We start from the raw sequence: 4,909 nt of genomic DNA on the forward strand, positions 1-4,909 counted from the left end.
ACTTCTGTTGGTCTTCTGGGCCGAACTTCTGTTGGTGTCCTGGGCCGGGTACGCTTTGGTCAGCACTGGCCGCTGCACCGCCACGAGCGGGAGGAACTGTAAGACGCTCGGAGAGGGTCAGTAGCAGTCACATGACGGTGGGCGCGGTCTCGGGGTCGATTGTCGATTGACCCCCGGCTGGGACGGATTCCGGAGCCTGGCCTGGCTTGTCGCCGACCCCACGCGCTGAAGCGAGTACGGTTGTAGTACGCAATCCTGAATCCAAACACGAGTTATGCAATGGCGTAAGGCTCACTGCATAAATTTTTGACTCAATCAGCCTTGTTGTTGCATCGCTTATTTTTGGGTGTGTTGCAATGGATTTCTACGAAAAGACTTGCAGAGTGCGATTTTTCCTAGGTTGTCACCTGGTTTGCAATGCTCAAACACAACCTTAGTCAAGTATTACGATGTCATGTCATTAGTGACTGATGGAAGTAAGATTAGTCATGAAACGAATAAAGTCCCGCACAAGGCCATGAATGACGGGTAGAGTTATGGTGCGCCTTTTGGCAACGGTTGCTTGATCAGCCTTTGAGGCAATGACTATCGCTCCTATACTGTCCAAGTTTGTCCTCGAATGGGACATGCCACGGACTCTGTCACGTGTTTTGACGTCTGTGCTGACGTGAGGCAGTTGGTCAGGCTATCGTCCGAGTTGTTGATCAAATAGCTGACAACATCCGGCGCCGCCGATCTCTTGAGTTGTCTGGACCGGAAGCCGTGCAAGTCGCCACAGATAACGTTAGGGGACACGAAGTCTTACGGTGGAAGTAAACAAATGTAGCAATTTTCCACTCGACCGGGTGCATCGATGGTGCAATCGCTTCGTTGACCTGCACGTCACAGGTGCGCCTCATCATAGGAAATGTCCGTAACACGCCCACAGGGATGTCATCATGACCTGCACGTCACAGGCGCACCTCATCACAGGAAATGTCCGTAACACGCCCACAGGGATGTCATCATGACCTGCACGTCACAGGTGCGCCTCATCATAGGAAATGTCCGTAACATGCCCACAGGGATGTCATCATGACCTGCACGTCACAGGCGCACCTCATCACAGGAAATGTCCGTAGCATGCCCACAGTGATGTAATCATGACCTCAAGCCCCCGAGGATGACCTGCGCCTCGGAGAGGCTGACATGTCACCTGATGAACCTCAACACGAGGCGGCAAGGCACGCGACGGTTAGGTGTTGAGATGTTTAGCCTACAGCTCGATAGCGACTCGGGATCTGACAGAGATTAAATGCTGGTTCAAACTCCGGGCCTAGCCGGGTCGGCTCCCCAAGGGATGCAGGTTCAAGAAGGCACTCCAACCCCGAACCCCAACCCAGCTCCCGAAGGCTGAAAACATACCAAAACGGGTTCAAACTCTTCCATTAATATGCAGGGCATCCACGTCTTATCAGTCAGTAATGTTTTGTTCTTCCCTGGTGGCGGAATATATTACACGTAAAATAGAGATGGATGGGAGAGATTTTCTCCAATGCTTCCCTAAGCTTGTCAGATCAAGTCAAAGTATATTGATGATATGCTCCCTTAGATATGCGGTTAGTTTGATCTCGAGTGGATTCCGAGGCAGGGATGGTGAGAAGACCGTCCGATGCGATCTGATTAGAGTTCATGAGACTAATAGAAAAAACATACGTTTTTAAGTGTGCTGGCCATAACCGTCTGGAACACTATGTCAGCGGCCCTTGTACTGGTTGAAATATCCCTAAGCTGCTTGAGAAAGCAGCTTATTGTTTTATCGAGTTAGGTTTAGACTTAATCAATAAAAGGGACGGCTTCCTTTTTGCAGAAGACTAGCTTCACGTTTTATGAAAGAGGTTTCAAATAAATTGCAAAATTGAGGCAAATGCACCTTTAACATGCGCCCGGCGGGAGTCTGAGACAACTGCACCGGGCCAGAAGGAAGTTGACTTCTCCTGGGATCTCCAGCCTCCAGACGTCCTGCAAGAAAACAACGAGACTGCTGTAAAGGTATTGTCAATCACGCAGAATGCACATCAGCTTTTGACCTTAGGTCAAACGTGAGATTACCAGTGTTCAGTCAAGGTCAAAACGGTCGTTCTGCTAGATGCAGTTAAGGTATATGTTAACACGTCAAGACGTTTATTGAGGGCACAGAAATAAATGTTACGGCTGTACCGAGTCTGTTCCGACCTTGTTTATTCCTTCACAATGGTCAGATCGGGTTAGGCCACCGTTTAAAATTAGTTCTACCAGTAGCCTAACACAACAGTACTTTTTGGCTTTCCTTCATTACATGCTTCTGAATAAGTTTATTTTATTTGGTGCAGTTTGGGACATAAGTTTTCCTGACACAAAAATACCATTTCAGGCTGATCTAGAGGCCAGCTGAAATTAACATAGGTCAAATTTATAAGCTATCCAAATTAAATCGTGCAAGCTCTAACGGGCTCTAAGTGACGAGCACAATGTTGTTTTTTTCTGTGGTTAGTGATAGATTGTTGTATATCTATAGGCACCCTATATGGCATAATTGCTGCATGCATTTTACATAGCCTCCTCGACGCTCGGTAATGCACTTGTAACAAACTGAGAACAGGCACGTTGGAACATTAAATTTTGCGTCACCAGCTTTTCAAACGCGAGAAAACTAAAGTAAAGCATCTCTGATGAAAGCACATGGCGTTGAAGCCACCATGGAACTGTGCATTTGTAATTATCAGTCCGCTTGAGGTCGTGACTTGTCGCTCGGGCACACACTGAAGATAGAAAAAATGTCGGACGCGGCATCCGTCGTGACTGGCCTTACAGGAGCTCATCCATGATGGGGAGTTTGCGAGCTCGCGCTCCCAGTTTGTGACCGTCAGATGTGCAGGAGTCGACCCGAGGTCGTGTTTCTCGCTCGCCACACTCTGGCGGGCTCGGCGTGTGGCGAGTGCCTGCCGCACGCCGGCCACGGCGCCGCACGCAGCTTTTATCGTGTCCAGGACGTCGTTCATCATACCCGCTGCCGGGAAAACACCGCCGCCCCAATCATACGGCCTCGCCGCCGTCGGGCCTGATGGCCGCAGCGCCTGGGCTGCTCGGGAACCCATCGGCAATAATGAGCCTGCGCGTCTGGCCGAGGCTCGCGCGGGGAGCCGCTGCCGAATTTACGGCCCCCCCCCCCCCCCCCCCCCGTCCGGTCCGCCTCGTCTCCAGGGATCGATTGGGGCGAGCGGGTCTGTGACGTCAGTGGGCGGTAGTGTCGTCGTGGCCCGCCCGTGGCACTTGCCTCGTCATTAAGCGGCCTGTTCGGACGGGGCACAGGCTCTGGCCCAGGATGCGCCACTCGGGGAGAGCTTGGGAGTGGTACCATGGCCTGGGAGAGGGGCGTGACGTCACACTGAGCCCTGGAACTGACAGGCTTCTGATAGACTGCAAACAGAGTTGAACATCGGGATGATGCAATGCCGTTGGGTAATGGAGGAAGGCGTGGATGGACGTCATGTCCGGGAATGTCAAATGTCCCGAGAAGCCAGGGCACTAAACCCGTTGTAGTTGTTCCTATCTTTACATGCATCACAACAAGGTAAAGAACGTAATACAAAATTTCTACGGATGGTAGGTTGTCCCTGAATCCTGTTATTATTCTTAGAAGCCGTGGAAGAAGGCCTATGCTGAGTAGTAATGCGTTGTTGAATTGCGGCGACGAGTACGTGGCCGCCTGTCCGACGTTACCCACATCGTCCACCGCCGTATTCAACACCACCCTTCAACCGGCCAGCTGGGGGGCGTGGACGAGCACGTGGCTGCCTGACGTTACCTACCCTGCCCACAGCCACATTCAGCACCGCTTTTCAACCGGCCAGCTGGGGGGGCGTGGACGAGCACGTGGCTGCCTGACGTCACCTACCCTGCCCACAGCCACATTCAGCACCGTTCTTCAAACCGGCCAGCGGGAGGGGGGACGGGGCGGTGATGATCAGGGATGTTTAAATAAACAAATGGGCTGTTCAAGATGAGTTACACATACAGCTTTTGTGCGTTACAATGGAAGGGTATTTCGTGGTCATTTGCGCTGAAGGCAGACTTTAATTACAATACCGCATTGGCAGCTTGCCCTTTTTTTATTCAAAACACGCAATTTTGTCTCGCAGCTCCCTCACAGTGTCCCGCTTCTTCGATCCATCGAAAATTCCCAGTTGCTTCTGTAGTTTATAGTTCTAGACTTATCTCGAATGTTTCACATGATTAGTGCTTGATACTACTGGCCTTGGTATGAATAGTTTAAAGCTCTTGCGAACCAAAGCTTGTTGCGTGTTCCCCGAGCCCAACGTATAAAATAGCCCGATATCCATTTCATTGGATAATTTTGCCCGCGACCTTTGCACCAGGTCGGACTGGGGGAGGGGTTAGAAGCCACATGCAAGGTAGTGGGTCACGGAAAACGATGCCGACCGTTTTTTTGCCAAATAACAATTCGCTTTTTATGTGCCTGACAGGATTCTGAATGTTGGCGCCTCGCGGTTCTAGATAAGGGTAGAGAGTAAAAGTGTGACTTTAAATTTAAAATTTTCCCAGGTCAAGTTATACCCCAGAATATTTAAGAATACTGCTATGCTAGATATCACACGCTTATACAGCGTTCGTGGTATAACGTTATTTGAAAGCCACCTTGCACTTCTTTGATCATAAGAGCAATCGGCGCATCTTTAGATTCTTTCTCGCTGCAGAAATTACCGCCATAACACGTTTCTTTCCTTCAGCGAAAAAGCCCTGGTCCTGCCACAAACCAGCGGTTCCAGTCCGGTATACAACTCATGCCCTATCTTGCGCTTAGTTGACCCAGTCTGACCCGGTCTCATCGCACGGCCGCCACTGGTCGGCGACTCAGGCCTCTGACAGA

This window comes from Pollicipes pollicipes, unplaced genomic scaffold (assembly GCF_011947565.3).
Source record: "Pollicipes pollicipes isolate AB1234 unplaced genomic scaffold, Ppol_2.1 Scaffold_3447;HRSCAF=4054_pilon_pilon_pilon, whole genome shotgun sequence".
Lineage (NCBI taxonomy): Eukaryota > Metazoa > Arthropoda > Thecostraca > Pollicipedomorpha > Pollicipedidae > Pollicipes > Pollicipes pollicipes.